A 13,876-nucleotide genomic window follows, 5' to 3' on the forward strand; every position below is an offset into this window, starting at 1 on the left:
ACATTATTATAATTTGAACTCTTCACAAAACATCCAAGTGGAATCTTTTGTTTTCTTGTCAAATAGACAATATAAATTATGTACTCATATAAAATTACAGTAGGTACAGTACTGGAAATTGGCACTTGGCACATTTGATCTAATGTTTAAACATTTAATATGTAACATTTAAACATTTAACTTTTTTAAATGTAAAACATCAAACAGAAATAGCTTATTTTTATACAAACATTCAGATCATTTTGTACACTTCACCAGGTATGTTTTCATCTGCTGTGGACCGTCCTTAATTTGATATTCCAAGGTCAAATTACAAAGCTACTTTAAAAGCAAAGGTCATATCATATTTGGGGAACACAGAATGACTCATTTGTCAGTGTTGTACAATTATATTACATCCCCAAGATGGAATTTGACCTGTACAAAGGTTTGGCTCTTGCTGCTGATTGTGTAATAAGAGGTACAGTCAACCAGATTTTCGGCATTCACTAACTCAGTAGCTTGTCCAAGATGCGGGACCTCAACTTGATATGCCATCATATTTCTATCAAAGTGTATAGGTTTTATTTTTAGAGATAATTTTTTTTGGGCATCGTTAGGCCTTTATTATATAGGACAGCTGAAGATGTGAAAGGGGAGAGAGAGAGCAAAGGGCAGCAAAGAGCCGCAGGTCGGAGTCGAACCTGTGGCCGCTGCGACAAGGAATGAGCCTTTGTACATGGGACGCACGCTCTACCAGGTGAGCTATCCAGGCGCCCCAAAGTGTGTAGTTTGAAGTGGTTGGTATTCTAAACAATAAAGCCTAGAATCAACAAGAAATATGTTTTTGACCACTCCAAATTCTGGCATATTATCATTTACTACTTTGGCAACGATCATTGACTTTTGAGTTATGTATTTATTGCCATTTATCACAAGCCATTTGACTAATACAGCATTGTTTACTTCATCATAACCTAGGAAGTCTCTTAATTTTCCACGTAACTATTGTAGATCTTTAACCTCAGATATAGGTCCCATCTCTCTTTCATTTGAAAAGATTGGGTGCATTGAAGGGTCGGCATTTTAGCATCTTTCATACACTTGATTTTGATTAATCAAAGATTTTCAAATATTTTCAAAATTTAGCTTCGAAGCCCATTGTTTAAAGAAACAATGTTTAGACTCAAACCGCATACACATATGTCTAATCATTGGACCCATTGACTTAATCTGTGATGGCAAATGTACCATATAATGCTGCTTTGGTGTGATATTGTTTGCTGGAAAATGTTCCTTCCATTTTTTTCAAAAGATTTTCAATTACTGACTTCAATCTAGAAACTGTTGCAATGGTAAGAACAGGTGCAAACACTATTTGCACAATCTCTATTAGCTCAATGATCAGATGCACATATGCACTGGCTTTCAAGCTTTTCAAAACAAATGGCAATATCCTTAGAAGGACAAGGATTTGACCTGATGACTGTTTTAATTTACCATCATTTGATATTAATGTACTAACTGAAATTGGGGATGGACGATCTCTAACATCCAGAGGGGAATAAGGGAAACTAATAGCAGAATTCACAGAGTCCAAATCTATCTGCCCTGACTGAACAAGATGATTCAAAACATGCTTGATTTCCAAAGGAGCTATTCCTTCCAGAATTACATGCATAATATCTTGCGGAGTCTGTTGAATAATATCAAAGGCAGGGATGTCAAGTAATTTGCTCTTGCAATTGATCCCGTATGTTGTTCTTAGGCTGTTGCGAAGCAAGTCTGTGTTTGCCTTTTCTATTTCATTAGTTTGTCTGATATGCTTCTTCAAGGTCTTTTTGGTAAATGAATCCTCGTTGAAGTGGGACTACATGTCCTCAAAAGTACACTCACAGTGATTGCATTTACTATAGGCAAAGCCCAAACCCTCTTTGAACCCTGCAAGTTCATGCTGCGCCAGAGTGTCGCCACAAACAGAGACCATGGCACCATAAACAGTTTTCTGTCCATTAATAGTTTGCATTTTAACACCATTGTACAATGCATCCATATCTTCTTTGATTCTATTCAATATTACATCTACACCACATTGACGGAGGTCTACTGATATAGCCAGCGCAAGTAGCCTTATAGCAGCAAGTTTAGACCTGTATTTCAGATTTATGTTTGCTAGGGTGTAATACACCATTAATAATTTGTTTTTTGATGCAAATGATCCTAGTGGATTACAGGTCTCGATTTCATCCTGTGTATACAACAATCTGTAATGCATTTGGTATCTCTGAAAATAAGGGATGTGATTTTAGAAGGGCGCCATCAACAATGTCCATAAAAAAACCCTCTCTGCACCTCTGTGGTCCCTTGTCAATTATAGACCATATCCTTGGGTGTGATAAGAACTGTTGTAGACTTTTGACCAATGGTACTTAATGAAACACTTTTTCTTTGATGAAAAAGTCTTTAGATCCTCCACGTTTCATCCTGCATATGGTTCGAGCAATTGGAATTTCTTCTGCATCCACAACACTGAACTGCTTATTAATAACACTGTACTGTCACAATGTTGTTGCAACACTTGCAAAAGGGTCAATAAAATTGTCAAATATGCCCATTATTTCTTTTTGACGGTGTCCTGATGTGATTCCTGAATGATTCTTTAGTACTTGCTTCATCTGCCCCCTGAGGTTGTCCAACAATGATGACTGATACTGCTGCACTCCAGCAACAATGTCATTCATGCCTTTCTGAAAATGAAAAAAGTGTGATACTTGTAATATACAGTTTTGCTTATGACCTACACATTAGATCCCCAACCGGCACCGTCACACACCGCCTACCAAGAGCCTGGGTCTGTCCGAGGTTTCTTCCTAATAGGGAGTTTTTCCTCGCCACTGTCGCACTGCTTGCTCTTGGGGGAATTATCAGAATTGTTGGGGCTTTGTAAATTGTAGTGTGGTCTAGACCTACTATCTGTAAAGTGTCTCGAGATAACTCTTGTTATGATTTGATACTATAAATAAAATTGAATTGAATCAGCATTAGGGATCAACAAAAGTGAAGTGGATGAAGAGGCACAGAGATTGACCATCAACCATAACTGGACCATTACAAAAAAGCTCTGTATTACAGTTTTTCACGATCGCTATGACACTTTTTTCAATACTTTTAACAACTTTCCTAAACTCTTAACACAGTTAGCACAACATCCGTCTGTGTAGGCTATACAATTAACACATTTGTTGTTGCTTTGACACAAAATGCATACAGTTAACACAAATTTAAAATGCTTGAACTTCTTTTACACACAAGCTCCACCAAAACCAAAACAATGGATCTTTACTGCCAAATTTACAAATGCTTTCACACTGTATGTCAGAACAGATAACATCATGTTCTAAACCTAACTTATAGGCTAAAGTCAAAGTGAACAGCTGATCATATTGTAAATTGAAACACAAATATATCCCCTGCATTTTATACATGCATTTATTGAGAAACAGCTGATTGAAGTTATAGATCAATCACAGCTGATTCCCTTCTAGGAAACACACTCAGGTGTTGAGGTTCTTTCAATCACATGATCATATGGTAGTACAGTAAAAGAGGACCTATTTGAACAATATACTGTAGATGAACACAGAAAATAAGAAAAATGCCATCACAAGGGAGAGGAAGAGGAGTACCAGGACAATTCTGCCTCTGTCTCCTTTTTTTCATAAACCGTACATTCTATAAAGCTACTCTGAGATGGGTCAATCATTTTTTGTATTGAATCTCTGCCGCAAAAAGAAACAAATTGGTGAGCAGGTAGAGCAGGCGCACATATACTTGGAGGTTTGTGCCTCGCGCAGAGGTCCAGAGTTCAAATCTGACTTGGCGTTCCTGCATGTCTTCCCAGTCTCTCTCTCTCCCCTTTCTCAACTAGCTGTCCTGTCAAATAAAGGCGTAAAAGCCCAAAAAATAATCTTCAAAAAAAAAGTACTAAACCCAACAAAACAAAAATGTAGAGAGGCTTCAACAGAAACTGCAGTGCAATATGATCAATACAATCACAGACCTGACTGACACATATAAAATAATGCAGTTTCTGTAATTCCATGGGATGTTAGTGTTTTGTATGACATTGTGCTATGATTGACTAAATGTTCCTGTTGGGAGAGAACATGTGTTAGTGTTGTGGAAGAAGTATTTGATTTTGAGACATGATTGCATTGTTTTGGTAAACATAGTGTATTGTGTTAGTGAATTATTGTATTTTGAAAATCAGTGTTGGAGTTTAGTTTAAAATGTGTGATTTTGAGCATGAAATTAACTGTTTTGCCAATCGTGTGTTGTAGGTGTGTTGGTGCGTTAAGAGTTTAGGAAAGTTGTTAAAAGTATTGAAAAAAGTGTCATAGCGATCGTGAAAAACTGTAATGTGTAAATAAGTAAATATATACTGTGCTATTAGTAAACAAGCAGCTTACCTGTGAGAGACGATGTTTGGCCCGGGCATTTATGACAAAGGCAGTGGCCTGTGTTGTCAGATCCTAAAAAATCTCTTTTGATTTTTAACAGAAGTAACAGATGTTAGTAACAGAAGAAATGGTTGTGAAGGCTAACCCTGAATGTTATGAATAAAACTAAGCAAGACAGATGGATAGCAAAGATGGATACTTTAACATTTAAAAGTGTTGAACACATTCTGGCATAACTATTAGGACACAAAGAAATCAGCTCTGACTGAATGCTTATTTAGTGTTAATATTAAAACACTTATGTTTTAAATTTCATAGAGCATTTTTGTCTTTGTATTCATACATAAGGTGTCAAATCAGACATTACTGTAGTTGGCAATTATGGGCTAATATATGCTGATAAAAGTACAGACTGATTCATATACTGTATTGTCTGAATTGTCTGCCAAATATTCATTGTACTTTCCTAATAGTAAATGTCAGTAGACTGCCACTAACAGTAACTTACTGGTTGTACTGTGGCAGCTCCATCTTGGTTAATGTCCATTTGCCCTTCATCTGTATCAGGTGTACAGAGCTGTTGATTGGTGATACTAGAGTCCTCTGGAAGTTGATTGGGTTGAATGTTGTCCTGTGTGTCACATATAAGAAATAAAAGATTTTACATTCCACCAGTAGATTTATGTTAGATGGTGTTAGATGAAGCATGCTCATTCATTGTCACATTAACTGATCATTTTCACATAAACAAAGCTTTAGATGTGCAGCTATTGTTGTTATAGATTAAAATTCCGTTATTCTTTTGAGGTTTTCAAAATTGTACATTACTTTTATCCTCATCTTGAAGTGGGTAATCAAATATATCAGAAATACAAATAAAAATAACGTATTGTAAAGCATGAGATAGACTTGAGCGGGAATAGAACTCCTATAGCCTACCGCTCCACATGCCACCACCAGGGCTGAATGGTTATAAGCGCAGCCCACAGCGTATTCACAGAGACACCGATGACATATTGTAACAAAGTAAATAAATGCTAGAGCCTTTGGCTACTTACTTGTTGCTGGTGTGTTCCTTGACTCTCCTCCTGTGGCTGTTCATCTGCATGGTTGCCATCGCCTGGTCTGTTGCTTTCAATAAGGTGTTGAGAGTGTCTTCTTTTCACATGATGATAGAATGAGTTATACACTCGATATTCCTCAGTGCATCCGTCAATACCACAGAGCAACCTGAAATCAGGGCTATGGCTGTGCATTCGATTAATATGGCTCAATAACTGTTTCAGTGAAAAAGTGAGGAAACGAGGCAGATAACGCAGCGCCAAAGCATCTTGAAGTTTTACAAAATACTTTACAAAACGAGCAAGACTTTTCCTCTGCAGCCCATGAAAAAGGTGAGGGGGAAAGTAAATCACAAAATATACACTGCTCAAAAAAATAAAGGGAACACTTAAACAACACAATGTAACTCCAAGTCCATCACACTTCTGTGAAATCAAACTCTCCATTTAGGAAGCAACACTCATTGACAATAAAGTTCACATGCTGTTGTGCAAATGGAATAGACAACAGGTGGAAATTATAGGCAATTAGCAAGACACCCCCAAAAGGAGTGGTTCTGCAGGTGGTGACCACAGACCACTTCTCAGTTCCTTGCTTCCCGGCTGATGTTTTGGTCACTTTGAAGGCTGGCCGGTGCTTTCACTCTAGTGGTAGCATGAGACGGAGTCTACAATCCACACAAGTGGCTCAGGTAGTGCAGCTCATCCAGGATGGCAGATCAATGCGAGGCTGTGGCAAGAAGGTTTGCTGTGTCTGTCAGCGTAGTGTCCAGAGCATGGAGAGGCGCTACCAGGAGACAGGCCAGTACATCAGGAGAGGCGTAGGGAGGCCGGTAGGGGCAACAACCCAGCAGCAGGAACACTTCGTGCGTCCGCTCTTTGTGCAGGAGGAGCAGGAAGAGCACTGCCAGAGCCCTGCAAAATGACCTCCAACAGGCCACAAATGTCGTGTGTCTGCTCAAACGGTCAGAAACAGACTCCATAGAGGGTGGTATGGGGCCCCGCGTTACCCAGGTGGGGGTTGTGCTCAGCCCAACACCGTGCAGGGCGTTTGGCATTTGCCAGAGAACACCAAGATTGGCAAATTCGCCGCTGGTGCCCTGTGCTCTGCACAGATGGAAAGCAGGTTCACACTGAGCACATGTGACAGACGTGACAGAGTCTGGAGATTCCGTGGAGAACATTCTGCTGCCTGCAACATCCTCCAGCATGACCGGTTTGGCGAGTGGGTCAGTAATGGTGTGGGGTGGCATTTCTTTGGGGGCCGCACGCCCTCCATGTGTTCGCCCAGAGGTAGCCTGACTGCCATTAGGTACTGAGATGAGCATCCTCAGCCCCCTTGTGAGACCATATGCTGGCGCCGTTGGCCCTGGGTTCCTCCTAATGCAAGACAATGCTAGACCTCATGTGGCTGGAGTGTGTCAGCAGTTCCTGCAAGAGGAAGGCATTGATGCTATGGACTGGCCTGCCCGTTCCCCAGACCTGAATCCAATTGAGCACATCTGGGACATCATGTCGCCGCTCCACCAACCGCCCACGTTGCACCACAGACTGTCCAGGAGTTGGCGGATGCTTTAGTCCAGGTCTGGGAGGAGATCCCCTAGGAGACCATCCGCCACCGCATCAGGAGCATGCCCAGGCATTGTAGGGAGGTCATTCAGGCACGTGGAGGCCACACACGTTACTGAGCCTCATTTTGACCTGTTTTTAAGGACATTACATCAAATTTGGATCAGCCTGTAGTGTGGTTTTCCACTTTAATTTTGAGTGTGACTCCAAATCCAGACCTCCATGGGTTGATAAATTTGATTTCCATTGATAATTTTTGTGTGATTTTGTTGTCAGCACATTCAACTATGTAAAAAAAAAAAAAGTATTTAATAAGATTATTTCATTCATTCAGATCTAGGATGTGTTGTTTAAGTGTTCCCTTTATTTTTTTGAGCAGTGTATATTCCTGATGTAATTGCATTCCATTATCTAGCAGCATAGGGGAGATCTGTGAATTAAGTTTTATTTATTTATATTTATCATAATCCTTAATGTGAATAACGTGTGGTGTGTGATAAACCTTTACACATATTTTATGAATTTGAAATAATGACATTTAATTCATCACATTCTCCGTTTGTACAATGTTTCTAGTATTTAAGTCACCCCCATTTTATGACATGGTATGTTCCAAATGGGGACGGGCGGTCAGTTACAGCCATCACCTTACGTTAGCTTTTCTCTGCGGTGCAATTGTACTTTCTAGCCTCTGCAAGTCATCTGGACAGCAACAAACTATGGATGAAAATAGAAGGGCTTATCCGGGTATGGATCCTACAAAAATTGCAGTATTAAAAAGTAATTGATTTTATTTTATACAACATTATTTTGTTAATTTGTTCAGGCATGTTTTAGCAAACTAAGCTAATGTTAATTGTGAAGTTGGCTAGCTATCTATCTAAATCATACCATGCTAATTTTAAAATTGTGTTAATTTTGGCTATAAGCAGGTAATAACCACACGAAAAGCCATGTTTTGAAAATGTATTAATAGTACTTTATTGCCAGAAACTGTGTTAAGGTGCAAATGGTAACTTTAAAATTAGTAAGTTCGCTCAGTTAACCTTAATTTTAGCATTATTTTAGCTTGGCCTAATGCTAGCTAGTTGGCGCCATTTCATTATTTTTTGTGACTTACTGTGGCTTAGCTAACGTTATCAGTCAACATAATACAGCCCGGTCTCACGCCAGGTCGTGTAATAGTCACTTTATTTTAATCTATTAATTCGTGGACAGGTTACGTAAATGCCGTTTTTATCGTGTGCCGATTATGAAATTGAAAGCAATGCATTTTAATGGGAAGCATATTTCGTGATCCCAGAACGTTGACGATAGCGAGTAGTTGATAAGGCTAAAGTCCGCGTTGGGAGGTTGGTCGGGGTGGTGGATGGGTCAGAAAACACAGGACTTTCACCCCGGAGACCGGGGATCGCGTCCCGCGTGTGGCAGTTTCTTTGTCCCGCGTGTCACTGTTCCTTTCCCCGTTCTTTTTTTTTCCTAACCCCAACCGTCTCATTATTGTGGCGTTTCATTTCCCCATTGTGGCGTTTCATTTCCCCGTTGTTGTGTGCCCCTGCGCCCGCGAGTGGCGGCCCGTCCCGTTGTTACACCTGCGAGTGGCGGCCCGTCCCGTTGTTACACCCGCCAGTGGCGGCCCGTCCCGTTGTTGTGGCCGGCGTGTGGCGCCTCATTTCCCCGTTGTCGCGTCCCCCAGAGCAGGTTCGAAATTTTTTTATTTTATTAGATTATATATTTACAGTGTGGTTGAATGTGTTTTCCAGCTGCTAGTATAAGCGCAGACATGCTTCCCAGTCTCTCCAAGGAAGACTTGCGTGATCTCTTTCCGGGGCCTGAGCACTTCTTCAGAAGGAGAGACATTTGGAGAATTACACATGATGAAAATGAGGTAATGTTCGAATTAAACATTGTGGGATGTGAGATAACCATACTGTGATATCAACCTGATTTCAACGAAGCATTTCCTGGCCCTGATGTGGTTCAATGCTCTTCACTTATAATTATAATGAAATTAATGTTTACCCTCTATTAGGGTGAAGAGTCAGGTCAGCTTAGACCAGGCACCTCCTCTGGAACCTGTGATGCCAACACGGTTCCCTCAATCTCAACCCCATTGTCCTCCCCATCCTCCTCCTCCACCCCTCTCCTCTCTTCAAACCCAAGAAACCAACATGGTACCAGCAGCACTGTACAACTTGTAAGCCCACAGTATGTTGTATACACAGACACAGAGCTGGAGCAGTCAAAAAGCATATTTTTTGTGAAACAGCGGGCTGGACAAGAAGGAGACTATACACTCTCCAAAGATCTTCGTTGCCGCTTGATAAGGAATACGGTAACAAGCATGATTGCCATCAAGAGAGCTGCAAGGGATGACTTCCAGTATCCATGCAGCCATGAACTGACTGTAATGGTTAAGCGTCTCATAGAGTACTACCCAATGGTGCGGGACAAATCTGCAGCCGGTAGAGCTGAGTGGGTATGTCACTGCTCAGTTAATTCAGATAAGTGCCTGTATGGCTTAATTTCCACATACATTTTTATTAATGTGTTTTGTCCGGAATCTGTGAAAAAGCATCTTTTGAAAAGGGTCCAGAATGTGACAACCCCCCAAAAAGAAGCAGGAAGCGACTCCTTCGAGAAAGTGGCGTCGAGCCCTTAGCTTTGAGAGCAGCAGCAGCCAGGAGACATTTACTGATGACCCTGGGTCCAGTGCTTCTACTTTGATTTTGGAAAGATCACCACAATCAAGATGCAGTTCCTCGGAGGCTGAACAGGTGGATGGTAAGAACACATAATAAGATTGTTTTTTGGTATTAATGCAACTTTTACTGTTAACAAGGGAGAATATTTCATCTAACAATAATGTCATACCTCTTAAACCCTATGGGGTCTGGGAGCTGTGGCTAACCTAAAAGAGATCTAGAGAGAGCTTCAAAACTAATACATATAATCTTGGTCTTTTTGGTTAAACCTCAGGTTATCTATTCTCAGTGTCAGTAACAGTTACAATGTTACTAAATTATAGAGTCTCCAAATGAAGTTGTTTTATTGTTGTTATCAAAAGTGAATTAGTAAAACTTGAATATGGACTGATGTTCTGGTTGCATTAAAGCCTTGTCCTTTAGAAACCATAAAAACAAAACTAAAAACAGACCAAAGTTGGCCTGGTACTGGACTTTTCGGATTTCACAGTTTTTTCTCATATATGTCACTGGATTTTTGTATGGTTCCATCAAACTGTAATAATAGAAACAGTGATTGTAATTTCATTCATCATTACAAATGTTAAATGGTGTTTTCTAGGATCTGAAACTACTGATAGCCCACAGAACCAGGCAAGACATTACAAAATTCTTCAGGAGCTGTACAAATGCAAGCCCAGACCCAATAAGAAGGATGTTGCCCAGCTGTTGGACCTTGAATACCAAGCAAGACAAGCATACATTGACTCTGATGTTCTTAAGGAGCAGGACAGGCCTACCAAGATTCTTCAAGCATATCCCTGCTTCAGAGAAGTGGATCATGTAAGCAAATTAAATTGCATATTGGCTAAGTTATATTTTGCACATACTGTTTCAAGTTTTGGGACGTGGTAGATGTTTTTACACAACTTTGTGTGGAAAGTGATAGTTTTGTCCTGTTTGTCAAATTAATTTAGTCCACAAATTCTACTTTCAAAGTAGTTTAAGAAATTGATACACATTGAAAGATATTAATTAGATTTTAACTGGAATGTAGATTGTAATATTTCTTTTCTCTATTTATGTATTTAATGATCTATTTTGGTCTTTCTCTCTGTGCCAGATAATGGAGGAACTCGGGGGGATCCTCAATGAGGAAAACTCTCACTACATACCTGAACTAAAGAACCGTTGGGAAACCTTTTATGAGAAGGCACAGTTTTATGGAGATTTTAAAAAAGTAATGAGGCCTCCGTTTTTCGGATAAAGGTAATGTTGCAGTTTATTGAGAATCCCATGTTAGTATAAAGTATTTTTTTTTTTAAATCACCTAACTAAAGTAAAATGAAACTTTAATGATAATGCACATTTTTTTGTTTTTAACAGTAAATGAGGCCGTCCGTTTCACAGAGCCTGTTCGCTATCACCTGTGGCCACTTTCCTGCACCACAAGAAATTAGGACATGCAAGTGCAGCTATGTTTCACATCCTTAAGGTAAGAAATGTATGCATGTACTGTATTTTTTATATTACTTGATCATATTCTCTTAACAGTGAATTGTTTAAGTGATAATTTGTTTTATTTTTGTTTCAGTCTGCAGAACCCTTTTTCAGAACCACCCCAACACCTTTTTTCAGGCGGGCCCCCTTTTTTTTTTTTTTTTTTTTTTTCCCCCCACCCCAACTGCATACTGGCCATTGGAACCATGCCTGTGTTGATCTTCCCAAAGGAGGACCTCTCTGTCAGTGTGATGTACATCCTTGCAAGTTACTACACCTTTCATCTTATATATCCCAAGTGCATTGCCACACTCCTCTCTGTGCTGCAGACAGAAGTCCTCATGGACTCCATCCATGACCGAGATATGACTGTCATATAAAAAAGCTATGGCTGAGTGGAATAATTTCATTACTAAATAGGCTTGGACATTAGTAATAATGTAGATGCCCAGCCTTGATACATGTGTGTTTTGGAGGAGCTGTTGTTGATTTTTCAGCCTCTTAGAAAGTATGACACGTTGCTCTGTCAGATGCTTATAGTTTACCACTGGTCAAGGCTGAAAAGCTGAATGGGCATTCAGCTTTTCAGCCTTGACCAGTGGTCTTAATGTATGCTCTGCTGATGTGCACCTAAAAACATAATAAAGAGGTGATGAGATATTTGACTCATATCTTAATTTTTTAGGCAAGCCTTTCACATTTTCTATTACTGTCTGGATTACTGATTTTAAGCATTAATATGATATGTAAATTTCAGGGATTTTGCCTTATTTCAAGAATTTTGTAAAGAAGTAGATGCTAATTTCAAGCAAATGATACTTATACTTGAGAAAAAAACACCTTAACTGCTTTTATTGTATCAAGAGAATAATGCCTAGTGTGTAGCTTCATGACAAGATTATGGCACTAGCATTTACTCAATTTAAGAAAATTTTCCAACATATTGAGAAAATAATTCTTATATATTTTAACTGTATTAAGGCAAATGCACTTGTTATCAGTGACAACACACTAGTTTTAAGGTATCTGTGAGTTTGTTGAGGTTAGATATTTTTTCTTGTTTTAGACATTCTTGGCAGGTCAAATGTTTTTGTTCTGTTGGCAGATAATTTTGCTTATTTTAAGTAATATTCACCTAATTTTTGTACGTTTTTTCTTGTTTTTTAAGCCAGCTTTTTGCAGTGTACATACTGGTGTCGATTGCAATTGCACAAACTCTGACTGGAAAGCTGAGACTCCTGTGGATTCAAGGGGACAATTGTGAGAATATCTCTCCAGGGGAACATGCCAATGAACCTCCCTAGGTTTGGCCTAATCTCCAAATGTGTACAACATCTGGCTCCGCCCCTGATTATTAGCCTACACCCAGATATGTAAAGCAATCTCATACGGTTCTCCATTGAATACAAACTTTTCTGATGTCGGCAGAATGTTATCCAACAGTTTTCTTGTTCAGGTCAAGGTGCTCTGTCAGAGTCATGTTACTAAACTGTGGTGTGTGTGTGTGTGTGTGTGTGTGTGTGTGTGTGTGTGTGTGTGTGTGTGTGTGTGTGTGTGTGTGTGTGTGTGTGTGTCCAAGTCATGTGACTAAACTTAGACATAACTTCACAGCAGACATTTTCAATAAAAATGTCCAAAGTTATAATATAATAGAGTCCCATAGACGGTGGGTGCTTTACTTTGAAATGGATGATCCCCATGAAGGGATAACCTGGATTTGTAAAGATGGGACGATTGTTTTAATCTCAACGATATGAAAAGTGTTGCCACTCCCATTTGTTGCACATTTTCCCCGAAAATCATAGTGCACGACCGCAAATATGCAGGCAAACGCGGTTGCCTACTATATTAGTCGAGCCAATACCACGGCAAGATACTGATTTAGAACTATTTTTAACCAATCAGATGTAGTGTATTTAGACAGGGTATTACACTGATGATTCAGCGTCAGACACATGTTTATATACACAAGCAGCAGCTACGGCGGCAGCGCATTTACCATCGCCATGGACATTCTTTGAGTGATTGACTAAGTATTCATTTAATTATAATATGATATCTATATAAAACGTTTGTTTTGTACACTGCGTTGTTCAAACGTATGTAAGCGTCTCGTTAGTGTCGTTTTAAGTAATATAAGGTAGTTTCAGCTAACTAGCAGTAGCTAGCATCATGCACTGTACATAACGTTAGCTAGCACCTTCGACTCTCATCTAACGTTATTTAACATAAGTTAAGGTGCGTTAAAATTTGGCAAACAGTGGCAAACGTTCATGGCGAACATGATTTCTCTGAACACTTAAATTTGAACGATTTGGTGTAAACATTTAATTGTAATGGTAATACTTCATCCAACTCACATAGGCTACAGCTCCACTGTATGTTCGCGGATAATTACCTCAGACTGTTTGCAAACGTTCGCCAAAAACTCAAGGTAAACATGAACCTGTTGATGTTGAAGACATATTTCATTATCAGATACATCTGATGTAACGTTTAAGGGTCAGTAAGCAGCCAATATTCTAACCGGAGAGCTAAGAGCTCAAATAAACTACAATCATCCAAACAAGTTAGAACTGCATGTAATAGAAAGATTATAAGTATAACTATCAAAGAACATAGG

This window comes from Perca fluviatilis, chromosome 13 (assembly GCF_010015445.1).
Source record: "Perca fluviatilis chromosome 13, GENO_Pfluv_1.0, whole genome shotgun sequence".
Taxonomy (NCBI): Eukaryota; Metazoa; Chordata; class Actinopteri; order Perciformes; family Percidae; genus Perca; species Perca fluviatilis.